The 27,526-nt window shown below is 46.6% G+C and overlaps 1 long non-coding RNA gene across 1 annotated transcript; it reads right to left on the reverse strand.

The window, feature by feature from the left end:
• Positions 1–897: 897 nt before the first annotated feature.
• LOC116669003 lies at positions 898–20,366 on the reverse strand. The gene is made up of 3 exons (XR_004326369.1): positions 19,889–20,366; positions 19,592–19,597; positions 898–909 (listed from the first exon to the last, which is right to left on the reverse strand). It is a non-coding gene; the product is annotated as an uncharacterized LOC116669003 (long non-coding RNA).
• Positions 20,367–27,526: the final 7,160 nt, after the last annotated feature.

Below are 27,526 nucleotides of genomic sequence, written 5' to 3' on the forward strand. Positions count from 1 at the left end.
GGGAGGGGAAGACCAGGGATGGGGGTGTTTGAGGGGGAAGGGTTGGCACCACTTGGCACAGAGAACCAGGCTCCTGTGTTTGCTCCATTTGCTCATCTCAGGAGATGCCATCAGTCAGACAGGCAGCAATTGCCCCTTCACTCAGAGATCACTTGTATCTTAATGGTCCGCCTCTCAAAGTCTCTGCTCCATCCATTAAAGTTAACAACACATGGTTGTATCAGGGGGCCTTGAGGACATTTGAACCATAACATTATCTCTTTTTCTTATTTAATAATGACCAGGAAGATGTCAATTAAGTTTCTAGTGCTTCTTTAAATACATTCAATTAAAGACATACATAAAATACATTACGCTTCCTTCCAAATTATGATTTTTAGAGCCAGAACTAATGTAGCCTTAGAGTCTTACCCATTTCTGGCAGACTTTACAAATTCTCTTTATGGCCTTTTCTGATTATAAAAATAATTCACCTCATAAAAATTCAAACAAAATAGAGATCAAGAAGGCTGTGGGAGTCCCTCAGGGTCAGGGTGGGGGTTATGAGCTGCACAAAGTCAGGAGTGTTCATTGTGCATATTACTTGGCAATAAAACCTCGTGACTTTGCACTTTGATGGGGCACTAATGTCAAAATGGCTTCATCACACTGGCCTCTTACAAATGTCCTGCCTTCTGGGAATGGGGAGGTGGAGGCCACAGGCTCCTGGCCTGTTCTACTATATACACCATGTGACATGGTTCTACACACGTTCACTGAGTGCCAAGCACTGAGAAGACACTGATGAGCAGGGCAGACAGGGTCCCTGCCCTCCAAGGTCTCCCCTCTTCATGGCCAGTGGTAAAAGGGAGAGACCTTAATAAAATGGCCACACTCTTCACACACTATAATTATAATCAGCGATGAGAGCTGCTGAGGAAAGGAAGCCAGTTTTTAGAGAAGATGTAATGGAGGACTCTGCCCTAGACTGAGGGTTGAGGAAGACTTCCTTGATGAAATAATGCTGAGATTAGAAGAAGGCAGCATTAATCAGAGGAAAGGGTGGGGCAGTGCGATGGGGAGCCCTGGGCATTGTAGATGGCAGGGCAGCATGTGCAAAAGCCCTGTGGTAGGAGAGGATTTTTGCAGTTCTAGGGACCAAAGGTTTGTGGGGAATAGAAAATGGTGGATAGTGCCTTGGAATCAGGCAGAGCTTGTCAGCAAGGCTAGGGGTCTGGGAAAACTCAGGAGGGTTTAAGCAGGATATGTGAACATGTGGGTCAGTGGAGGGTGGAGATATGTTCATGCTGGTTGCAGTTGGAAGGTGCACAGTGGCATTGTGGATGGGTGTAACCCTAGCTGTTGGGCTACTGCAGGAAGGGTACTGGCAAAAGCATCCTGACACTTGCCTGGGGCCGGCATGTGCCTCCAAACCCTCTTATAGCCACAAACACAGCATTACTGCTTCTACAACTGGTTTCCAGACGCCAGTCTACCCTGCCAGCCCAACTGCATCAGCTCTCCTAGGGAGCTTCCTGGGCTGCTGTATACATCAATTCTTACTTAGTAGGTCTCAGGAGGGCCCAGGAATGAGGAGTTTTAAAGCTTCATCAGATGTGCATCTGCATTTTTTCCACAAAGACTTGCTTGGAAAGATGGTGTTGAACCCTGGACAGAGACCTGGATGTTAATTTAATTCCACCACTCCTAACAGTGTGACCTTAATCACATGGCTCCACCTCATGAATCTCAGTTTCACCAACTGTAAAATGAGCATGATCATTTTCTTCTCATTTGCCTAGGAGGTTTTTCTGGGGATCTAATGATATGATGAATTTGAGAGCATAACACAAATACCCGATATTCTTTATCTGCAAACAAACAATAGTTTTCGGTGTGGGAAAGGCATTCAGGTTCTATTACTTGGTGTTTTGGCCTTTTTTTCTCTGGCTACCTTGGGTAAGTGAGGGCTGTCTAAAGGCGCTAAAGCTTGGTTGAAAACGCCCCCTCCCAATTCACTGAGGAGGGGTGCTTCTCCCTCCGTCCTTCCCTGAGTGTCTGCCCTCCTTCCAGGCAATGGCTACTGTGTGCCCTTTCATATGCTCATACACTCGTCCCCACTGTGGCCAGTATTGCTGTTCCCCTTGCCTTTGCCTGTACGTCAGCTAATGTGTGCTATGTGCCAGGCACTGAACTAAACTGTTTACACATATTATTAAAAACTTATGGGGAGGGAGGTGCCAAGATGGCAGAGTAGAGAGACTCACAGCTCGCCCTCTCCCACAAATACACCAAGAATTACATCGGCAAACTCACTGAACTGCACAGAACGCCTACTGAACTCTGGCAGAGTGTCTCTCGCTTCAAAATACAGGAGAATTCTCACAAAATCCAATAAACAACAAGTTCATATTGTTTAGCACAGTGAACTATCTTCAATATCTTGTAATAACTTACGGTGAAAAAGAATATGAAAACAAATACATGTATGTTCATGTGTGACTGAAGCATTGTGCTGTACACCAGAAATTGACACAACATTGTAAACTGACTATATGTCAATAAAAAATATATATATATACAAAAAAATTATCCCCATCACTCCTTTTAAGAGATGAGAAAACTGAGTCATAAAGAGGTCCAGTAATTTACCAAAGGTCATGTGGCTATGAAAGCAAGGAGCTGTTTGAACCCTTTAACCGCTCTGTTACACATCATTTATAGGAGATGGCATTTCCTTCCTCCCTGGGGGGGTGACTCTCAAATCCACAGTGGCCTTTATTTCCACTCCTTACCTGACTTCTTAATCTCTGTGTCCAGAGGTCTGACCATTAGGCTCAGACTTCACCTTTGCCTTTGTCCCAGAGGAACAGGGTGCCATCAGGCAATGGTGACTCTTGGGGTGAGTGTTAATCCAACCTTGAACCTCACTGAGCAGTGGAAATGGTCATAAGGTTGTGACCTGCTGAGGGTAAGAACACCCTCATTTGTCTTTGTGTGAATGGCACAAAGCAGGCATATGGCTAAATTTGTTGATGAATGAATCATTGGCAAGATGACTACGGGAAAAAAGCATTGATCAATCTCGTGATGGCTTCTAACACTTTGCTTTGAATTTGGAACAATAGCAATGTTAACTTAAAAGGCGAGTGGTGATTTACAGTTTACACAATGCATCCACATAATATTTATCCTGTGAGATGGTTTTTATCCCCATTAGAAGGAAGGCAAAACTGAGTCTCTAGAGGTTAAAGGACTTGCAAGGCTGCAGACTGATTTGAGAGCACAGCCATAGAAGTCAGACAGGTCTGAGCCTTGAGTGAACTGGTTATCCTGTGGCTGTGTGACACTGAGCTAGGTACTTGTGCCCTGGAATCCCCACTTTACTCATAGGTAAAATGGAAATGATTTTAGCACCATTTACACAGGCTCTTCTTGAAGATTAGATGAGATCATGCATAAAAGCACCAGGCACATAGTAAGTGCTCAGTAAATATTGGCTTTTGCTAGTGGCCATAGAACTGGAGAACTCTGGTCATCTCACTTTAGTCAGATGTTCTTTGCCACAGATTTGAAGTCTGTGGCCAGTATGTTTATATTGAGCAAATACACAGCAGAATATTATAGAGAATTTATGAAAATACATACCTAAAGAGTTGGCATTTGCATTGATGAAAACCAAAAGTAGGAGGACCCTCAGGACTAACCAGGGGTAAGTGTCTTTGACAAACTTGGGTTCTTATTTCGAAACTAAGAAAGGATGGTCCCTGCTGCTTATAACTAGAGTTTCTAGCACAATGACCCTGGCTTATTGTCACCAATTAATTCCAATAGTTACCCGAGGCATCACTTGAGATGGAATATCATTCATTTACTCAACAAACATGTACTGTGTGCCTGACACTGTGCTTGGAGTCGGGATGTGATGGTGAGTGTGAGAGGGAGAATCTACAAATGCATGAAGTTCACAGTCTGGAGGAAGCCCGGAGAGGCTGCTCTTAGCCCTAGAGAATCCTGGCACCCAAAGAGCCATACCTCCTGGTGGAACAGGAGACCACTCGGGCAGGCAGTGACCATGGTCTGTTATGATCTGTTTTCTCTTAGTGGTGAAGCTGTGAGCAAGTCTCAAAGCCCATTTCTTCTTGGAGGAAATACAGGCAAGAACCGGTCATAGAAATAAAGCCAGAGAGGAGAGAGGTCCTTCTTTGGCTGGGGTCCCAGGACCCATGAAAACATTTCCTGATGGCAGATATCCTCTGGCTGGAGGGAGAATCCCATGCCTTATCCTGATCTAATCCGATTGTCTTAAATGCTATCCCAAAGGATGTGTATTCTTGACTGGATGGGACAGGGAAGGAAGCTCCTTTGATTTTCCATGATGAGACTTGCCTCCCTTCAATATAGATTCACAGAGAGATGGTAGTTTAGAAGAGAGATCTAAATTATCCAGAATTAACAACTGGAAACATAGAACAACATTTATAAGGGGCTAAGCATTTATGATCTTAGCCTCTTAGCTACTGATATAGAGACAACCAGAATTAAAACACTGGTTTATAAGGTCCTAAGCAATGTGTTTATTTCCAAAGAAAATGTGTTCTCACTTCCAGATCATATTTTTAAGTGTCCCCAACCCAGCACTGGAGCTGGCAGAAAGGTCCTAGCTTGCTTGTGTTGCGTCTTCTCATTTGTAAGAAAGGAAAATGTCTTCCATAGGAACTGCCTCATAGAATCAGCTTGGGGATCAAATCAGATTACATATGTAAAACACTTAGCATGGTGCCCAGCATGTTTTAAGACAACATTTGCTAACTATCCGTAGTGGATGTGTGCTGTTGGCTGCCTAGCAGCTGTCTCTCCTTTGGAAACAGTCCCCCTCCCCTTCCACGTGGCCTTGGTAGGCGTGGAGCCCAGACTGGCCTGACCATGGTCCCCTTTCTCCCACCTGCAGCGAGAGAGAGGCCAACGTACAAAAACGTGCAGAAATGAAAGCTGAGTGGACAGAGAGAGGGTCCTGACATATCTGGGACCAATTCTGGTTCCTAAATCCAGGTTCCTCTACAGCAGCTCTTTATTTAATTCCATGAGCCACCCTGGGCTAAGCTGCAAAGGTGAGCAAAAAGTTCCTTTTTACATAAGCAGTTTGAGTTGGGTTTCTAGAATGTCCTGTTAGGATCATGAGGCTGTGAGGACACGAAGCTGTAAGCCCGCACGGCAGGAGGAAGGGATGAGGCCATGCCCTTTCAAGTGCCCACAACTGAGAAGTGAGAATGTCCTCAGTACATTCGCTGGGGCTTAGTCAATGACATTTCAACAGGCTGCAGGACTCCTTTCCTCTGCCTCTTACCTGTCCTGGGTACGTTCCATCACATGGCTCACCCCCGAAAGTCACACTTCCCTGCTGTGTCTCAGAGACTACAAAGAAGCTGAGAACCTGGAACTGTGTCTTAGTGATGGGACCCACTCCCTTGTTTACATGAGAAAGGACATCAGCAGTCCGTGAAGGTCAGCCACAGCCCAGGCCAGTGGCTGGAAGGAAAGCAAAGTGGGCATAAAGAGCAGTGAATTTAAACTGGGAAAAAGACATTAATCCCAGGGCAGTTTCTGCGTTTTATTCACCTTTGGATGCCTGGGCCGAGTGCAGCACCAGGCACTTTATTAAGTTATCTATTAAGGTCTCAGTGGATAGAAGGAATCTGACCAGGAAAGGAGCATGTCTTTATTCACTCCAGTTATAAGGCCACACTGGACGAGGCCCTATGGGGTGAGTTCTGCCTCCTGCCTTGAAGGAGCTCCACCAGAGAGAGGGAGGTGAGAACACTGATGCGCTGGAGGAATTCATCATATCATGGGAGAAATGGTTCCATGTTCACGGGGTGGTGCTCTCTACTGAGGCTGGAAAGGCTGGGAGTGTGGGGTTTCCGCTGGCCTCAGAGGGTGAGTGGGATTCCATAATGTGGAGAATGAAGAGGAAGATTGGGCAGCTATGAGCCAAGGGAAGCAGGAGTTTTAGACCTGCAAGGGCAGGGAGATACAGCTGAACAGCTAAAATAAGAAGTGTCTGGGCAGGCACAGAGGGCTGCAGTGGTTAGGTGGGGAGGCAGGGTCCTGGTGTAGTTTCTACTAGCATGTTCAGTTTTGCTGACAAGCTAGCATTTGTCCTGGACCAACTGGCGGAATGCAGGGGGAGGGGCGCCTTTTGTGGCCACGCAGTGAGGTGGGCAAAGTGTGGTTCCTGACCAGCGCATCTGCACCACCCAGAACTTGTGAGTAAGGCAGATTCTCCACCCCTACCCCAGATCTATTGATTCAGAAACTCTAGGGGTGGGACCCAGCTAGCTGTGTTTTAACAAGTCCTCCAGGTGATTCTGGGGACTGGCCTAGTGCAGTCCGTGTGCAGAGTGTCTGAGAGGGCTGGGCAGGCAAGGTGGTCGGGCATCTGATTGCAGGATCCTAAATAACAGATTCTAGAATGAGGGCATTTTACCTATACCACTGAGAAGCTACCGAAAATTTCTGAACATGAATCATTTCTTCATGCACTCATCCAACTAATATTTATTGAGAATTTGCCATGTGCCAGGCCCCACACCAGGCACTGGAACCCAACAGTAAACACGCCCATGTTAGTTCAGGGCAGCATTTTAAGTATGGGCTTATCTGGAGACAAGATTGCTATTGTCTGTCTTTTTTTTTTTTTAATCTCACTTACTCATGGAACAAATACCTGTTGTGTTCTCCAGAAACAACTCCATTGCTTGTCTCTGCCATCAGAAGTTGTTCAGCTAAACATTTACTGAAGTTTCAAACACTAGCGATGGGAACTGATGAAGGGAAAACAGGGGCTCTCAGACACACAATATACACAATGGAAAGGTATGGCAGGGGTCGGTCAAAAGAACAAACTTCCAGATATAAAATAAATAAGTCCTGGGGGTATCATGTACAGTATGGTGACTACAGTGAACAATGCTGTGTTGTATATTTGAAAGTTGAGCAGATCTTAAAATTTCTCATCACAAGGAAAAAACTGTAACTATGTGAGGTGACAGAAGTTACCTAGAGTTATTGTGGTGATCACTTCACAGTATATACCTATATCTAATAATTATGTTGTACACCTAAAACTAACACACTGTTATATGTCAATTATATCTCAATAATTTTTTTTAAAGAAAGGGGTGGAGTCAGTAGGCAGAAGCATTTTCCTTTGGTCCCAGCTGCTTTCCGGAGAGCTGCTGTTTTACTGAGTTCTCAGATGGACCTGCAGCCTTGGCCTTGGACTCTGGTAGGTGAGGGCAAATTTGGTAGGTGTTTCTGTGTTTACCTGACAGTTTTGGGAAGCAGTGCGCAGGAAGGGTGGGGCTGAGAAAGGAGAGATAGAGATTGAGGAGGCAGGCTGTGGGAGGCTCTCCCCTGTTCTCACACGTCAATTATGCCGGTGGTTGCTTGAGGAAACTGAAGCTTGATGTCAAAGGCAAACAGGTCTTTTCATCTCAGTTCAATGAAACAGCCAGTGTGGTCTTCTGGAAGGTCAGACGTCCTCAGGGCAATTTTCAGCCTCAGTCCCAAACTGGGGATGAGGATGGGGAGGCAGGAGCACCTCTGGGGTCCTGGTCTCTGGACTCACGGTTCCTCCTGGTTCCCACCCCACAGACTGAGGATGGTGGGAGTGGCCCTCTGCTAGGAAGAAATCAGCTAAGGCTAGCGGTGGTCGCACCAGGTGGTGGAGGACAGGATTCGGAGGCATCCTGGGGCTATTCCAATTCAAGAGCTTTGACTCTCTGACCTCTGAGAAAACAGAGATGGGTTTCTGATCTCCCCTAACCTCTCTGCCTCCTATATCAGCACCCTTGTCAGGACCCTGGCAAGAGTCCAATTCCTCTCCTACCCCAATAGAGCGATCGTTTACTCCTTCCTCTGAGCGGTCCTCAGCTCACCCCAGATTAGAGGAAAGGACCGAGAGAGAGGCTGAGAAATCTCTGTGTCCAGCATCGCCAATGCCACCAGCCCTGTGTCCAGTTTCCTTGTCCCACATCTGACAATGCAACAGCAGGCTCACTGATGCAAGACACCCTCCTCATTCGCTTCCTGGGGATTGTTTTCTGGAGCTCAGCATTTCAGAGAGCCAGGGCCAACTTTAACGTATCCGTAGGCAGGGCACTGTCATCCGCAGCGTGGATCTTATTTTAAACTAATTACGTTAAGGAGGGCTGGGTGGGAGGGAGGAGAGTGGGTATTTTAACTGGGGGAATTTTTTTTAAGACCCAGTTTTTAAAAAAATCTCAGACTTAATTTAGTAAAGTTCAATTACAAGAGGGAGTTACTAAGCCGAAGATCATTTGCATTATATCCTTAATTATCACTTCATTTGTCCCCAAGATCATCAATAGAGATTCTCGGGAAACTGTAGTCAGAATGAGTGATGGACCCTAATGAAGCTTTTGTTCTTCCCGAGCCCCTCTTAGGAAGCTCATTCCTCCCTCTGTGGAGAGGGACAGAGTTTTCCAAACTGGGTAGAGACACCTTAAATTAGACATGGAGCCTGTGAAGAAATCAAGAAGTTTTCAGTCTGGCTTCACTGCCGGGGAAAGAGGATGCCACACTCTACCTCCGGCTCTCTAACAGCTCCTCATCAGGGTTTTGTTCCTCTCCCCTTGAATGCTTGAGCTCTGCTGGGCTGCTGTGGACATGTCTGCTCCCCTGCGGGCCACAAGCTTCCGTCTTTATTAGCCAGCAACAGAGGAAATGGCCTTTCTCTTGCAAATAATGGATGCTGCCATAGATCTTCCTGCTTCTGCTTTTCCGCCGCCTCTAAAGAAAGTGCATCCAGCAGTCTCTGGCCACTGCGTATTTATTGGAAAAGCTGTTTTCCAAGATAATTTAGCTCTGAAAAAGTGATGAGTCCACAGGGGCTGCAAGACTGAGTGTGTGTTAAAATCCATTCTGTAGAAGGAAATAGTCGCTTTTTTTGAGGGGTGGAGGAAGTAAGGAAAGTGAATAAAAATCTACCTGAATCCTGCTAATGCCTGCTGTTCCTTTATATGCTACCTCCCACCCAGAACGTGTGATTTACAAAGCACGCGTTCATCTATTACCTTGTAGGTAAGAAAAGAATTGCCCTTATTCTATAAATGAGGAAATGAGGCTCAGAGAGGTTAAGTGACTTGCCTGAAGTCACTCAGCTGGGGGTGACAGGCTGGGGATTTAAGTCCAGGTCTCTTAATCCTGTGCTTCTTCCAATACCCCAACCACCTCCCATGGACTGCCAGCAGCCTAAACATTTACCCCATTTGGGGAGGTCAGCATTTGGTTCCCACCGCAGCATGTTACCCATTTAAACCTTATTTCTGAATCTGTAAATTTAAGCAAAATTTTGTTTCAGAGGAATTCAGAGAGTGGCCTTACATAACCTTCCTCTGGAGGTGTGCCTATTTGGTGGAGAATAGTGAAGGGGGTGGAGGAGGGGAAGCGAAGGGAAGAACCAGAGGGAATTTTCCCAGTTTTCCACTGGATGAGGCCAAGGCCCAGGGAGTCAGACAAATCCATGCTTCTCCTGGCATTCTGAACGTTTGCCAAGTCCCTGCTCTTTGCTCTCATTCCTCTGGACTGGTTCCAAGTGTGGAGGAGTGTAGTCTGCAGAAGTGTTTGTGTTGGGGGTGGGGGAGAGCAGGACTGATGCTGTGAGGAAGGAGGGTGTTTACACCAAGAGTGCAGCCAAGCCTTGGGGTCACAGGGGATGGTACAGAGTAGGAAGTGTCCTCTGAGCTGGAGGAGTGTTTATCGCCTCCAGAACCTCCTGGATACCGTAGCTTCCTTTGCACTAGCTGGCTACCCTCTCGCGGTGCAGATGGACTACTCTGGTGAAATGAACAAAAACTTTAGTGCTAAATGACTAGGTTCAAATCCCACTTCTGCTTATTAGCTGACAGATCCTGGGTAAGTCACTTAACCTCCCCAAGGATTGGTTTTCTCTTAAGAATGAAAAATGAGAATACTAACATGTACTCTCTGGGTTGTTCTGAGTTTCAGATGAATGATGTAAAGGAAATAGCAAATGGTGACTTTGATTAGTAGAGGGTTTTAGCAAGGAGCAGGAGTAGGTTCAGTGATGAGACAACTTGCAAGGACTTCTGCAAATCGCCCATATTCTAGCTCTGGGGGAGCACTGAGAAACTAGTTTGAAAAGCATAAAAGTCATAAAATAGCACAAGTATTTTTTTTCCTTGGTGTGAGCAAAAATATTCAAGCAGACAAACCCAAGCCAATCTTCTGGGAATAAGACTAAATATTACTTGTGAGTCACCCCAGCTTCCTTCCAAGAGAAAGACACCCCCAGCCCCTCACCCAACACCCCCATCTATGACGCATTAGGATTGTAGCTTCTCAGCTTCTCCTACCAAAATCATAGTCCCTCGTCGTGGGCTTGAGGACAGCCCTGAGCTCAGGGTAATGTGTTTCCTCATTTAAGTCCCTCTGGTGGTTAGAGCCAGTTTCCGAACACCCCAGCAGGAGAGCAGGATGCCTGCCAAATCCTACAATGGACACTAGGTGGCGCTGGACCCCACGTTATTCAGGGAGCTCTAACGCTGCATCCCTTTCTGGAAAATTGTTTCTGCAGTAAGGTCCTCGCCTTCCCAGAGACTGGGGAGGGGCTGTTTCACTTTAAGCCACAAGCATAAAGGGCCACCAGAAGACCGTCCCTGGCTTTTCTGCTAACTGGGACACTGTCCGGGTGTGGCTCTGGAAGGCAGTTCCCAGGCCTGAGGCTGGAGATTGAGCGGTCAGTTGCTGAGCTATTTATAACTTGTTAGGAACAAGTGGCCCTTTTCAACTTCTGCTCTGCCCAGAGGGGCAGGAAGGAGAAGACATTTCTCCCTCAGGAGGTGGGGGTGGGGGGAGGGAAGATCCGTGAGGCTCCTTTGTGAGCTGCCCAGCATCTGCCCTTCCCTCTGGGAAGAGAGCTGAAGGATTTCCACCCTGATGCCAGGCCACTTCATTCCAGGCCCTACCCCGTCTCTGGGTGAGACCATCCAGCATCAGTGGCCCCGAGAAGCTGAGTTGTGGGTTTATTTTCTGTCCAGGGATCTGGGCTGAGGTGGCCAGTAAGTACCTGCTTAATTTCACTGCACTGAGAGTACACACCCTCACATACATCAAGAGCATACTGGGATCCTGATTGCTGAGATCACTGAGCTTTTATGAACAATAAATATTAAGTGCCCGTTTTAAAGGAATTTGCAGTTTTCTAAGCATTCGGAGCACTCTTATTACCTGAAGAGGCAGGTGAGTTTCATTTTCTGCAGATAAAGTGACTGACACCCTAGGGCTCACTGGAGCTGCTGGCACTGATGTCCCTTTGAAACAGTGATGATCATTGTTGCTTATTATCATTTTCACTGTTGTGTTCCCTTCCAAGTGCAAGAGGCCAAACAGAACACTTGCTGAAAGACAGCTTTTGGCTTATGGGTTTCTATTTGGCAGATACCACCTGGGCAAAGGGAGGCTAAGTGTGGAGAACCACTGAAGAGGGGTGAGCACTGAGCAGATCCCTGACTTCTTGGTCAAGCAGGAGTTTTCTGTGGCGGGAGGCTGGGCTCTGCAGAGTTGGAAGGTGGATGTGCTGGGAGGGCAGGTGTGTTGGCAGTGCTGTTAAGAAGCCAACTGGGAAGTCCCCATCAATCAGCGGGTCAGCACATTCATGGGTACCTACCATCTGGAAAAGAAATGGTGTGCCTCTGTGAGGTCACAAAGACCTTCAAGTCTTTGCCTCCAGAGAGCTTATGGTGCACTGTTACTGGGGCAAGTATAACATATACAAATAAAAATAAAATGATGCAGAGAAGTCCTAAGAAAAGTGTAGGAGCCCAAAATCCTAGCTTGGTTGTGTGGAGCTTCCCTTTAGAGCATTAAGGAAAGAAAGGGTTGGCAGGGTAGGGAGGAGGGGGGAGGAAGGGATGGGGTGGGGATTCCTGGTGACTTGGCTGGACCTTATTGTCTGCATAACATGGGGCTTGCCCCTATATCATATCCAGGCTGTAGATGTCCTGTTGGGGCCAAAGTGGAATCAAAGGCCCCGAGTGTCTGAGTGATGTTTTGTACCTATGAGATGTTTGTGTTGTGGCCCAGGAAGTCAAAGGGAAGTCACCTAGAGGCAGGTGAACCTTCTACCCTCCAGCCCTCCTCCCTACAAGGTCCTTAATTATTTGGATATACTCTAATCTGTTCCTCAGGTCCCTGGGGGTACGGGTGCCGTTCCAGGCCCATGACCCCCACTTCCAGGGAGTCCTGACAACTCTACGTCTGCCTTTCCCCTTCCTCTCCACCCCCACCCACCACCACTGCCACAGTTCAGGCCCCATCACACTTGGTCTGAAGGGCTTTTCTTTTAAAAATAAACAAAATGATTTCTATAGGAAATAAGTGCACATGGAAATGAATGCACATGCAGAAATCTGACAAAAGTACTTAGAGTAAAAGTAAATCTCCCTTCCACCCCTGGTCCCCAGCCTCCCAGGTCCTCCCCCAGAGGCAGCCACTGATCCCCCACCTCCAGTCCCCTCCTTCTCTTTCTACTGGCCTAAGCCTTTTCCAAACACCCTTTTCTGTTTTCCAGAATCTCATTTTTTTAAAGCACAAATTGATCCTGTTGTTCCTTGTCCTTGGATATGTGAAAATGCAAACTCTTTGGCCTAGCCTACGGGCCCCACGGACTTCTCCAACCCTCTCCCCACCCCCAGCCCTGCTCACAAGCTCTGTTCCCACCAGGCCTGAGCACTCACAGTGGCCTGAATCCATGTTCTCATCTGGTACAATGTGTTTTTTAAAATAATTTTTAATTTATTTTTTTGAGTAGACACCCAGACCCACACACAAAATACCCTACGCCCCCAACCACCACTCTTTACTAACTTCTTGTATTTCTTTTCCATAATTTTTATGCATATTCTTCCCTTTTTTTACCCAAATGATTATATGCAATTCACACATTTTCTTTGGCAACTATATCCTCCCTTTTTTATCCAAATTATAACATATAATTCACACTTTCTACATTTGCTTTTTTAAAATTGAGTAATAATATCTGAGAAACCTTTCCTTAGCAATTCATGAAGAGCTTTCTCATTGTTTTTCATAGCTCTGTAGTATTTAATTATTTGGATATAGTCTAATCTGGCAAACTGTTTCTGTTAAGGACCAGACAGTCAATATTTGAGGTTTTGTGGACCATCCATTCTCTGTGAAACCACTCCCCTCCCTGCTCTAGTGCAAAAGAAGCCCCGATGGTGTGTAGACAAAGGGACCCGGCTGTGTTCCATATGACTTCACTTGTGGACGCTATTAGAATTTTATATGATGGTCACGTATCATGAAAAGAATTCTGATTTTTTTCAACCATTAAAAAATGTCAAAATGAATCTTAGCGACAGGCCCTACAAAAGCAGGCAGAGGGCCAGTTTAATGAGTTTCCTGACCCCTAACTTAGTTAACCAGTTCGCAATTAGTGAGCATTTAAATTGGTTCTAATCTTTTGCTGCAGTTTATAATCGTATACATATGTTACTTCATATGCATGCAAATAGATTTATCCAAAGGGTCAGCTCTAACACGTAGGGTTGCTGGGTCAGAAGGTATATGCATTTATTTTGACAAAGATTGTTAAATTGCCCTTTTAGGCTGGACTAGTGGATTTGCCCATCAGCAATGGATGGGAATGTCTGTGTTCTCACAACCAACCATGTATTTTCAAGCTTGGATTTTTTGCCAAGCTATTAGGTTAAAAGAACACAAAGTCCATCTCAGCCCTTTTAATTTGCATTTTTCTTATCATGAGGGAGGTTGAACATCTTTTCATGTTTAACAGTCATTTGTATTTTATTTTTTTTCCTGTGTCATCTTTTTATATTCTTTGCTCATATTTTTACAGATCTTTTCTTAGAGATTCATTTATATCTTTATAATTTAAGATTAGCCCTTGTCTGCCGAGCTGCATATATTCTTTGCAGGTTTTCATTTGTTTTTGACTGTGCTTATACAGGTTTGCTTGTTTGGCATGCACAAGGTCTAATTTTTTTTTTTAACTCTTATTAGCTGAATTTATCAATTTGTTATTTTATAGCCTGTGTTTTTTGAGTTATAATTAGGAAGGATTTTCCCACTCTAAGACTGTAAAAGAATTTGCTGACCTTTTCTCTTGGTACCTGTGTGGTTTCATTGTTAACATTTAAATGTTGAGTCCATTTGGAGTTTATTCTGGTATTTGGTGTGAAGCGTGGCTTCAACTTAATTTTTTCCTTGATGGCTACCTAAGAGTCTCAGCACCACCTACTGAAGAGTCACTGGATTTGGAATGCCACCTTTACATACGTTAAATGTACTTATATTCTTCCTAAACTGTTCCATTGGTCTATCTATCCACTCATATGCTATGAAGTTTTTAATTATCAAAGGGCTATAGTAAGTTTTTATGCTTGTTGATCTAGTCCAGGATTTCTCAGTGTCAGCACTATTGACATCTTGGGCCAGATATCATTCTTTGTTGTGGGGGTGTCCCGCGCATTGTAAGATATTTAGCAGCATCCCTGGCCTCCACCCATTAGATGCCAGTAGCAGGGACACGGACACACACACACACACACACACACACACAGTTGTGATAAGAAAAAAAAAAAAAGAAAACTGTTTCCAGAAGTTGCCATATGTCTCCCGGGGGACAGAATCACCCCTGTTGAGAACTACTAGTCTAGCCATTCCTTGTTGCTCTTCTTTCTTCATAGCTTCCCGTTTCTTCTTATTTATCTCATCAGTGTGTTTATACGTGCTGTTCCCTCTGCTGGGAATGTCCTCCACTTACTTTCCCATCCGCATTCAGCTCAGGCACTGTCTCCCAGGAAGCCTTCTTGGACCACCCTGCTCCATCCTGTTTCCTCATCCTCAACCCAGGTGCCAACCCCCACTATCCTCCAGGAAATGCGCTTGTCTCTCAGCCCTGGCCATGTTGTCAGCTCCAAGAAGAGAAGGGTTTTGTGTCTGTCTTTCCCTCCGGTGTCTGGCCCTGAGCCTGGCACGGGGTGGGTGCTCTATCAGTATTGTTGGGTGAATGGGTAAATGGATGCTTCTTTTACCCACCTCCCACCAACAGCCACAAGTTCGGTTAAAGAAGAAGACGGATGAAGGATGGGCTCTGTTACCCACAGTGAAGGCCTGGTGCCGAGAAGCAACTGGGGGTAGGGAAAGCTTGTGTGTGTTACGTGCCCACCATGCCCAGGCTCGGTAGTAAATGAGGTGTGTGCAGTTCTCCTGTTTAACACTCTGAAGTCCCCAGCTACTAAGGTGCACTCAGCTGCTCAGGAAAAGGGAAAGAAGAGCTGGGGACAGCTGGCCTCAGGGGTTTCTTGGGAAAGCAGGATAAACAGCACTGACAGCATGAGCCCTAGAGTCTCACAGCTTATGTCAGATTCCTTCTCTGTTCACTGACCAGGTCCTTAACCTCTTTCAGCCTCAGTTTCTTCATCAGTAACATGGGGGTAATAATCATGCTCACCTCAGAGGGCCCCTACAGGAATGCAAGGTGTTTAAACTGCTCTGATACATAGTAATATTCAGGCCCTTATTATTTCACTTGCTATCCTCTGGCTGCCTGACAATTTTTTTCCACCTGAGGGTAGGTTTTAAAGGCTGTAAGCCTGCTGTGGACCCAGGGTGGGATGGTTCTCCTCGGGTGGGGTTCCCTGCAAGGAGCTAGGGGAGCCTTGACAGGAGCCTCCTCCAGGAAGGGGCAGTGCCCCCTCTGGCTGATTGTTTATAGTCTGACAAGTTCTCACAGTTCTCTTGCCCTGAGAGCTTTGGCAAGAGGAGAGAGAGACAGAATGATTATTCTGAGGTACGAGCCAGACCGTGTGTGGGAGAATGAGGTGTCTGGGGGCATCCGTCCGACTTCTCTCCAAGGCAAGGAGAGCCCAGCATTGATTGAGGCCTCAGGGGCTGGGAAAGAATCAGCCGTTAGGTAAGAAGTGCCCTCCTCCAAAAAATAAAAAAGCTGACACCACAAGCATTTACCCAAGATCTTAAATGAAGTGAAATTATTCAGCTCTATGCATAAGAGAAGATAATAATAATAATAGTAAGTAGCAGCTAAAATGCCGATGGTCTGTGCTCACCGGTTTACGTAGTTACAGGACCGGCCCACACCGCCCCCTCTCGGAGCAGGTCTGCACCTGGTGACGGGATGGGGTGGAGTTGCTATACGCAGCTCTCCTCCCCCACTATCAATTCTTTATTAATTCTAGCCCTGTTTACCTCCAACCTAAAAGCTCTCTCCTGGCTGCCACACCCTGCTCTGCGGAGGCTTCGCTGGGAGCTAGAAGCTCACCGAATGAATCGCATGTGAGTTCAGGCTCTGGTCTCAGTTTGGGGAGGCTTTTAACTCACAGCCACTCGTGGTTGAAGGAGATGGGGCTGTGCAACACGGCCCTGCCTGCACCCTCGTTGCTGTGCCTACAGCACCATAAAGAGCACGCCTGCTCCCGGCGAAACACCCCAAGAGAGAAAGCAGACGTGACCCAGGGAACCCAGGCTTCTCTTCTGCATTCCCTCCGATGCCTGCTCGGAACCTAGATGATGTTGCTGAGGATTTGCTCTGGTCTTCACTGCATTTCTGTGGACGTGGCCCATCCAGGCAGTAGGGTCCATCTCCTTCCTTCTTCCAAGAAGGGAGACAGTCTGTCCCATTTAATTTTGTTTTCATTGCCATCTTTGTCCAGGCCAGCTGTCACCTTCCCCCACAGAATCTACAACCCGTTCAAGGATTTTTCTGGCCCAGGTCTTTACCTGCCTATGATACTGTGATTTATAATAAGAAAGATAGACTTGGTCTTTGTCCTCCCATCTGTACTTAGTGAAACTTTACCTGGTGAATGAATCAAATAGGATGTAAATGCACTTCCTCAAAAAGGCCTGTCCCCCGGATAGTCATTACCAGCTCTCAAGGGTCCCAGTACCACCACTCATCACAGTTTCAATTTTATATTATTTGTATAATTATTAATTAACATTTCTCTCTCAGTCCATGCGGGCAAGTGGTGTCCTTTTTTTTTTTTCTTACCACTTATCCTCAGAGCTTAGCATCATGCCTGAAACATAATAGATACTCAATATTTATTGGGTGAATAGTGAGTGACACATAGTATAATCTAGTAGATAATGCTAATGTTTATGTGCCAGGAAAGTTCTGAACATGTTAGAAATATTATGATCTTCCTAACAATCTACAGGGTGGGTAGTATTAGCAAAAGTCAGGATTTGAACCCAGGGAGCTGGCTCCAGGGCCTGAACCTTTGACCACTGTTATTCTAGCCTGTGTTGTTATAGTAAATCCACGAATTTCATTTCATTCTAGGTTGTTACCATAGCATGACTTGTACCTCTTGCAATGAATTGTACTCCACTTCATGTGACACTAGAAAATTCCCTTGACAAAGTGTTTTATCTGCCAAATAGCAATCTAGTAATACGCACCCCGTGTTTTAGCAAAAATAAACTGTACGTATTAATAAAAATGTGGTGGCAAACCTACGAATGGATATCACAGTACATGGGTTGAACACCACTGATCTACGGGCTGATAACAAATCTTTAGTATACTTAATCATCTCATTCCCTTTTGTGGATTATAGATAAAATTTTGCTCACCATTCCCCTGAGAAAAGTATGTCTTCCTGGACTTGGTGGCATGCTTCATCTTTCTGCTTGGCAAACTTTTGATCCTGAAGAGAAGCAAGGTGTCCTTCTGTCCCTAATTCCCCAGATACCCCTTCTCTGACATTTGCAGTGGTCCATCTCAAAGGGCAAGGCCAAAAAGAGGTTTTGACTTCTTTATGACTGTGCTCCTGGTTCCTCGGGACTATGCAAAATCACCCTCACCCCCTTGCAGCAAAGTACCAGGTATATTAATCTAAAGCTTTCTTGGGTGACCTGCACTTTCTCACTTTTCTAGATGGAACTGGAAGTGGCCTACCATCCCTGGAAACAGTTGAGGGCCAGTATTCTGGAGATTTGTTTGGCTCTTTTGCCGAGGTCAGCCACGCAAACCAGTAGGTATCAGGGAGCTGACAGTGTAGCCGGGAGGTTCAGATCCCACCCAAGCTCAGGTTGCTACCTTTCACTCCACCTCTGAAACCCCAAACATTCTCTTCTGTTTGCCTCACCCCCTCCGCCACCTCAGGTCCATTCTCTGCCCTTTTGTGCCCTGCTCTGCTTCCAGGTGGGTTTGGCCATTGGGATTCACTTCGGTCAGAGGATGGGAGGGGAGGGAGTGGTGGGTACCAGCAGGCATGAGGCTTCTCTGCCTTTATGTAAGTGGAACCTAGTCAAGATGGAAAACATGAGAGAAAGGCTAAGGAAATGAACAGACTAAGGAAAATAAGCAGAGACATTTAATGGAAATAAATGTTCAGAGAAAAAACCCTAGTAAAGCTGAATAACGTCAGAAAGTCAGTCAGAGATGGTTTGGTGTCCCAGAACATCCACAAACATTTTCACTTGGTTCTGCACACCCTAGAAGCCTCATGTCACACTGCAGCTCTGTCCAGACGATTCTAATAATAGCCCAAAGGAATCCTGTGGTTGGAAGAGACTATGAGAGGTCACTGAGTCTGTCCCCTGCCTGCAGAAGGGAGTAAGTGTTCTCCTAATGGGAAAACCAAAGCAAGGAGTAACTTAAATTACTAGATCGAAGTCACTTCTCACCCCCACCCTCAATGTCAGCAAAGGAGTTGGAACCGTGTGCTGGAGTCAAGGGCACTGACAGCCTCATGAGTCAGCATGTGGAAAATATATTCATACCGCAGCTCTTTACAGAGGAAACAACTGCCCACCCTCTTTTTCCAGCTGTAAAACATCTGGCTGGTGCGGAGGAGGGAGTGAGCTGGGGAAATCAAAGAGTCACTATAATGCCTTTTCTCCCAAGGAGGCATCGGGAGAAGGAATGGGGATGGTGTTGGGGACCTGGGGCTTGGAAGGAGTTGGGTGTTAGTAGTTCCTGCATCGTTGGTCTTACTCTTTCCTCCCTCAGCAAACTGCATCAGGCCAAGTGCATTATGAATGATTAAAGGCCTTGCAAGAGATTAAGAGAATTATATTTATATATATACACTCCATCCAGCCAAAGGCTGAAGGACAATGGCTGGCAAGTCTCTGAACAGCTTTACACGTGAAACATAAGAATAACTGAAGCTGGTTCCAGGGCTTAGTGCTTTGAATCAGGAGGATGTGATGCAGAGACAAGTTCTCAGACAGCAAGTTGCTTCTCAGTCACACGCACGGAGAGGGCTGTTGATGGTAGGGTAGGATTTGAATGAAGATACGAGTGTGACATTAGCCGTCTAGAAAGCAATCCATAGGGCCACCTTTGGGCCACTGTGGTTAACCAGGCCAGGATGAGGGTGGAGCGCTCACCTCCAGTGCAAAATTCAAGGGGATGGCAAAAAAACTCAGTAATCAAGAAAAATAGTATTTTAATGTCATATTTTTAAAAATTAATTAATGCAAAAAAATTCATGCTGAACAAAATATCAAAATTTCAAATAAAGTCTAGTATGGGGCTGAGCCATACTGGAGCCTGAGGCAAAAAGAAAAATGTGACCCCCTGGCTTTAGTGGAAGCCAACTCACCAATCATACCTCCAAATCTACTTCTTTGCGTCTCCTGTTCACAACTGAGAGAATTGTCCTATTTGACAATTTCTATTAACTAAGTGACAATCCTAAGTAATTTTTTATTAATTAAGCAGAACTAAAGTCATAGTCAATTCTATTTGGGTATAAATCAAATATTCGAGCTTAAAATAATGTGAGTTTTAATGTATCTATTTTTCAATCTTTCAGTATTTTTTTCAACTACTTTAACATACTCAGTAGTAGAGTGTATGTCTAGCATGCACGAGGTCCTGGGTTCAATCCTTAGTACCTCCATTAAACAAACAAATAAACAAACAAACAAACAAACCTAAAAAATGCATACGGGGTGCACAGCTTTCCTTCTGCCTCGGATTCCAACATGGCCTCACATGGCTCAGGTGGTAAATAAACCACATCTGATGGTCTCCAGTTGGAAGTGGGGTGTGTGTGTCAAGCATGGGGATTCTTGCTGATTATTCTTCACCTCAGTCTCCAAAAGACACTTCTGTTTCTCTGGGGTTGTCCTTTAGGACTAGGGATTCAGGAAGTCATCTCATCCCATTTCACACCTTTCTAGAGGCCATGAGATTACTGGCAAGTGGAGACAACATTATCCCACCCTCACTGCTTGACATGTTGGAGTCTCTGACCTTTGGGGAGGGGTCACCTTGAGCCCAAGGGCACATCCTTGATACAGAACCTAGGACTGTGAATTCTGTACACCAGGCAATTTTAAGAAACACTGTTTGGAAGTTCTTGGCTAGAAGAAATTATCTGAGATAATGAGGTTTTTTCTTTTCTTCTTTAAAAAAAAAAATATATATATATATACACAATATGCTCATGTAGTTCAAAACTCAAAAAGATCTAAAAAGGTAAACATTGAGCAGCCTTTCTCCCACCCTTGTTCCACACGGTCCTCCTCCCCACATACAAATAGGCAATAACTTTTAGTCCTTTCTTGGCAATTGTGGCTTCTTTAAAAATAGTATTGTAAAATAGGTTTTATGAGTTAGACTGGGACCCACTCAACTCCTTGTGGACAAGACTATCTACTGGTGCGGAGGGCTAGGCAGAGTTGTCGTATTGTGTGTGTGTGGTTGACACCGGCAACACGGAGCCAATGTCATGCTTGAGTGCCACCAGTGCCACAGGTATCCAGGCCTCTCTTCCAAATGGGCACAGTGCCTAGTGTCGGTGCTACTGGATACCCCAGGATCAGGCCAACAGGGAATGGGGCTGAGGCCACCAGCATGGTTGGGGTTTTCCTCCTGTGACATCTTGGTCTAATAATAATCCCCAAAGAAAAGGGTATCAGTGTTTCCTAGAAACACACGACAGAGTTGGTAATCTGTCCCCACTCAGCCGCAAGCAAGCTGCTGCATACTCGGGATTACACTCACCCTTGCCATCGGAATGACATTCCAAACCACAAACACAACTCTTTGTTTTTGTGGTCACCATGTACCCTCAAGATATCAGTTGCTCCCAAGGGGAAAGACTTCCTTTGCTCTCTTAGTCATGGTTGAGGAGGTCACTGGGAGAGTGGTAGGAAGGAGCCCCCTTAGAGGCAGAGCCCCCCAGGGCCCAGAGCTGCTGTGCCAGCAGCAGCCGGGCTGAGAGAGATCAGTCCCAACAGGGGAGACGTGCTGACTGAACCACCGCGCCACGTTAGCTTTATAATGTGCCAAAGGCGTCTTCTCCTCATGCCACTTTTGGCTGCATCCTTACACACCACTCTCCTCCATAAAGTTGTTTCCCACTGAGTCACCCTCTGGGGCTTGCTGGCAGACTCTCACCTCCTTCTGGCTTTCAGCCGAGGGGCCCCTCCCAGACCTCTCCACGCATTCCCACCCTTCACAGGGCCTCGGAAACTTTGTTGAAAACTTGAGTGGTGTGGGAACTCCCAGGTGGCACAGCATGTTCTGAGCAGGGAGGGCGAGGAGAGCAGACTGGATCCCCGTGCTCTCTCTGGGCCCTCTGTCTAATGCGAATTTAGGAGGACATGGAGATTACAGGGTAAAGAAAAAGCAGAGTTTGTGGTTCCACCGTAGGGCAGCATTACCTAGCCTAGAGAAGACATGTTTTTTGGTTCAGTTCAACTAGTGTTAATTAATGTGTTCAAGAAGGTGATGATTGCTGTGGAGGCAAATTTAAGAGTAAGAATCCTGTGTTGGGGAGGAGGGGCAATGAGTGGCAGCCAGTGTTCAGAGAACAGGAAATGTCCATAGAGCTCTAAAAGACAGACAGTGGAGCTATGCCAGGGATCAAAGGCTTAAACGCTGAAGGAAATCCACGTGAAGGAAAGAGAAGCTGCAGGTTGGGTTCTGAAGGGAGGTTACTCAATGAAGCAAGAGCCCAAGCACTTTCCCTAGTTTCCTTAAACCCAGGGACGCCTCTCCCTTCCTTCCTTTGTGCAGTGCATATCTGTACCTACTTTACGATGGGCACTCAAGAATCAACTCAAATAATGTATTTCTCCCTACATTTTTCCTGTCTCCTTGGATATCCCTTCCTCCATTTTTGAGAAGAATCATAAGGTTTTGAAAATCCAAACCTCTTCTTCTCTGGAAGACTGATTTCATCACCAGCAGTCCACCTCCAGCGCTGTATCTCAGGCTATGTCTTGTGTGCTGCGTCCAAGGGGCCCTTTATCTAATACACTTTCACAATCATCAATATGTGCATTCCCAGGGGTTACTGGCTGTTCTTCTGTCAGTGACTGGGGTAAAGACTAGATCACCATTTCATAAAGTTAGACAAAAACAGTATTTGGGTGTTGCTTTAGCTTCCTTGACAGTTTGACTATGACACTTGCTGTACTTTTTCTACAACTCTATGATTTGGGGGTCGCACTGATGGAATGTTCCTTTGTACTCTTACTGCTGTCTGGAAATGTTTGTTTTCATCTCATGGATTAAAGAGAGCTCAGATTTCTGTATTTTAATAAGTTCGACCTAGATAGCGGTAAATGGCTCACGCTTCACCCATACCGTCCTGATGTGATACAGCACAGCCAAATGTGCCTTTTGAAATTCTGATTAGCTCGGGACAGGGGAGTTTGAATTGCTTCCATTCCATTGCCAGGAAACTTGCTGTTAAAGGAGATTTCTCCCAGCTTCACCCCATAAACACAAACCACCTGGGAGGAAAAGAATCAAGAAATATTTTCTCTCCCAGCAAAGTTGAATAAACTTTAATTTCCTTCCTTCGCACATGAACTGTTGGATATCCCTCATCTTACCAAATGCCAGTTCCTCCCTCCCAGGGCACAAGCCCCCTCATCTTCCCAGGGACTTCACTCCTTGGGGTGGCCCCTCTTTCTCTGCTGCCCTGATACCCCTCTCTCTCCTGAATCATTCCCATCCGCGTGAAAAATGAAAATGAAAAGTTCCCCTTCTCTCACATCCCCAGATTCAGCCCCACCTCCCTGTTCCCCATCATACCCAAATTCCTAGAATGACTCCTCTGCCCACTGCCGAGGCCTTTGCCTTCACAGCACCCCTGAAATGACCTCTGTCAAGGCTCCCAACAACTGCCCTGCTGCCCAAGTCCAATGGTCGTGTTTTTGTCCTAACCCTTTTTGACCTGAATATTCCCTCCTCTTGGGTCCTAGACTGGCTTCTAGCTCAGCTTCTCTGCTGGTTTCTTTCCTCACTCCCTGCCCCTGGCTCCTCAGTCTGCACCACCCAACACCAAACGTTGGGGCAACTCGAGGGTTTGGTCTCAGCCTCTGTCTTCCTCGGTCTACACCCTCCCTAGGTTGTCTCATCAGTGCCCAGGGCCTGAAATTCCCTGTTTATGCTGCTGCCTCCCAGATTTCTCTCACCAACAGAGACCTCTCCAGCCCAAGACTGGCTCACAGAACTACCTGTCCATGTGGCTTCTCCCGGTTCAGTGTCTCATGGATGCCCCACAACCAACCAATCCAAAACAAGGAATGATATGCATTTCTGAGCATCTGAGAATTAAAGGAACTTATTCTTGTCTTCAGCCTGGGTGATGATGCCAGCTGCTAAAATCTGTGTGTGTGTGTGATGTATGGCTTGGGTATGTGTGAGTATGTGACCTAGAGTTCTATTCCCACTCACTGTGTGCACAGTATCCTGATAGGCAGCTGTGTGTCATTTTCCTTGGGCTTATTTCTGTTGGGCTATTTGGACTTTTCCTACCAGTCCTATGGTATTTTGAATCATGGCCCCCATACCTCAACACCAGCACAAGCCCACATCCCACACATTTCCTGAGAACGTCGGGAAATGCTCTATAAACTATGACGGCTGCCTTGCTGGGACCACGGGGCCAGGCCGTACCTTTTCAGGTGGGATTGGAGAGAGGGTTTCCCCTGAAGCAAAGAGATGTTCTCACTGCCAGTCAATCCCAGAGGAGTGGTTCTGGGCCTTAGATATGAGGGAAACCATAATCCCTCTCTGTGTTCAAGGCCTGGAGACGTTGAAAATGCTAGTAATGGGCAGGTTCCTGAGTTACACGAACATAAACAACATTTGGAAGCTTTTTTTGTGTGTCAACTTCCTCAGTAGTCCATCTGCCATCCTGGCTATCCCCTGAGGTCCCACCTCATCAATCACGAAGTTTCCCAACAAGGGGGGCTCCCTAGAGGAAGACCACGGGAGAGGGGCTGTGCAGCACTGGCTGTGGCTCTCCACCCCTGCTACACACTGGGATTACTGGCAGAGCTTTAAAAACTGCTGACGGCTGGGACCTTCCCCAGAGATTCTGACGTACGTGGTTGGGGTGTGGCCTGGTTTTCAAAGCTTCCCAGGTGATTCTGACGCACAGCCAAGGTTGAGAGCTCGACTCGGGGCCACACTGGCACCAGCTTCCCAAGGGCTTTCCTCACCACAGATGATTTCTAGCAGTAGGATTTCAGCTCCAGAGTGCCTCGGGCCTGCGTCTGTCTATCATATGGCACCTTCCTGGAATGTTCAGTGTAGATTTCTCTTTCCCAATAGACTGTGAGTGCTCTGAGGACTAGGGCTGTGTCCTTGAATCTGCCTCTCCGTGTCCAGTACACCACGAAGCTCAGTAAATGTTAGCTCCCTGCACAGAGGCACGTCCCAAGCAAGGTGAAATGGACGGCTGCCCCCAACCCCACGCCCTGGCATGCACCTTCAGAGACCTGGCACCATCAGCTGCACAATGTGTGTGTGTTTGCATCATAATACATTCCAACCTCAGTCCCCAGGTTCCCATGCTGGGCGCTCCGTGCGGTATTGTCCTCCAAGCTTACAATGTTCTACTGCTGCCTCCTCTGTAGGGCGGGGAAGCTCACCACCATAGGTCACTTCCCTGCTTGCTATGGCTGGGGACTGTCTGCCCGGAATGTGTCATCAGCCACTCCAAGCCTGCCCTCTCATTGGCCCAGAAATGTGGTTCCCGGAAAGCTGGGAGGTCTGGAACCAAATGGGTGGTTCTGAGAAAGGTCCTGGAGGCCTCGGAAGCAAGCGTTCCATAAAGGATAGTTTCTCTTTGGGATGTGTCACTGGTTTGACATTGTCACCTGCCATTCTTTGAGTCGCAAGATGACATCATATATGGCACAAGACTCGGCGTGGTGGGTGGTGCTGCTGGCATTGTTTGTGTTTGCTTTTATGCAGCTCTAGTGCTTAGGACCAGATCCTTCAGAATGGGGTGTCTCTACCCAGGGCTGGTAGATGGGTCTTGGGGAGGAGGATCCTTGCCTCTCTGAAGTTGTGTGTATGGCATTGCATCTGTTGGCTTTAAGCATATGTTCTCTAAAGAGAGAGCCCCCTAATTTTCTTCAGATATTTAAAATTGCCCATGAAACTGCAGGAGTTTGGGCCCATCGACCTCCCACTGTCTTCCCCAGAGTTTTAACTTTCTGCTATTCCTAGAAGACCTTGAGAAGGTGAGTTCTACCATCATTCTGGCACAAAGAAATGGAATGAGGTTATCTGGGTTAGAGCAGCCCTCTGCGGACACAGAAAGAGACTATGGGTTATTGGTTTTTCTGAGAACCTGGAAGGTAGAGGAGCGTATTAGTGGCCATCTTCCATCCTCCATCCTCCATCTGTGAGACAGGGTGTGTGAGAGAGTGTGTGTGAGTGTGTAAGAAGGAATGTGTATGAAAGTGTATGAGTGTGTATGAGAGTGTGTGAGAGTGTGTATGAGAGAAAGTGTGTGTGAGAGTGTGTGTATGAGAGTGGGAGTATGACAGCATGTGAGAAGAGAATGTGTGAGATAGAATGTGTGAGAGAGAAAGTGTGTGTGTGAGTGTGTGTGTGAAAGGGTGAGAGACTGAGAGTGTGAGTGTGTCGAGAGTTGTGTGAGCATGTGTGTGAGAAAATGTGTGACCGACTGCGTATGCAAGAACATGTGAAAGTGTTGAGAATGTGCGTGCGAGCATGTGTGAGTGTGTATGTGAGAGTGTGAGTATGTGATAATGTGTATGAGTGTGTGTTGAGTTGTGTGAGCGTGTGTGAGTGTGTGTGAGACAGCGTGTGTGAAAATGTATGAGTGTGTGACCTGCAGTCCCCCTCACATTGAGCACATGTGTCCCACCTGACAGGCGGCCGTGCCCCATTTGCCTGGCTGATCCCAGGTTAGCAGCCGGAGTTGTTCAGCTCTGTGCCGCTTACTCAAAATGACCGGGATCTCCTCAGAGAGGAAGCTCCTGCCCCCAGCACCCTCACCCTGCTTAGGTATATAAGGTACCGCAGCTGGCGCCTGCCCTCAGGGAGACTGCAGTAAAGTGTGCACACCGTATCTGCACACAAAAATAATGACTATCATTTCAAAACAGTAGCTGGCATTTAACGAGCGTGGATCATGCCAGATACATTGCTAAGCACCTCCCATTTTAATCCTCACAGTACACCTGAAGTTGGTACTGCTATTATGAGAGTTTATAGAGAAAAGGAAGGCTCAGAGAAGTTAAGTAACCTGCCCTAGGTCACACAGTAGGTAAGTGGCTAAGCTGAGCATCAAGTCTAAGTCCACTTCCAAAGCCTGTGACAGAACTCACGACTGTGAGCTAACCCTACCCAGATGCCAAGTAATATAAGCAGCCCTGGCTGTGGCACAAATGGTGTAATATATGGGAATTCAGAAAAATGAAAGAAACAGGTGATAAGAGGAAGGGGAAGAAGTGCAGTGGGAAGGAGAAATGTAATTCTGCAAAAGAAAGCCTTGGACTCTGCTATGAAACTCCCTTAGTTCCACTAAAACCTTGAAATTGAAAGGACTTATGGGGATGCCTGGAATGATCTCAAAAACTGTGCCCAATCGCTCGACTCTGACAGGCCATTCTGACCACCAGTGTGGGAGCCCTTTGTCTGCTCCCAGCCCAGCCCTAGCCCATTTTGGCTGGTTCCCAGGGGCCAACAGCCATCCCTTCACCTCTGATGATGCCCCACCCCACCCTTGCAGATCCCTACTCCCAGCTGTGTGTGCTTTACTTTGAACAACCTGCACCCGTGGCTTCCTTAGAGGCCCGCCCCTGGGCTAATGGAGCCACTTTCTCCTTCAGGAGCAGGAAGCCCTGAGAATATATAACCCCTGCCTCTTCAGGGTCATCCTTAGCCAAGGACTGACTGCAGGATATAAGCTCAGGAACCTTCTCTTAAGGCAGTACAGACACTGAGGTGTAATTTCCACTCCAGAGTTCCTTGGGGCCATGCTGGTGCCAGACTTCACCAAGGTCACATCCACATCCCCATCCCCACCCTGCCTACTTCCCGACTCCTTCGATTTTTTTGTGGGAGCACTGCCTTCAAAAGCACCTGTGCACAAACCTCCTCTCAGGGCCTGCTCCCAGGAACCAGACTGCGGACAGTGTGGCTGTGAAGTTCCAGCAACATCTCTGGGGAGACTGGGTCACCACACCAGGC

This window comes from Camelus ferus, chromosome 15 (genome assembly GCF_009834535.1).
Source record: "Camelus ferus isolate YT-003-E chromosome 15, BCGSAC_Cfer_1.0, whole genome shotgun sequence".
In the NCBI taxonomy this organism is placed as follows: domain Eukaryota; kingdom Metazoa; phylum Chordata; class Mammalia; order Artiodactyla; family Camelidae; genus Camelus; species Camelus ferus.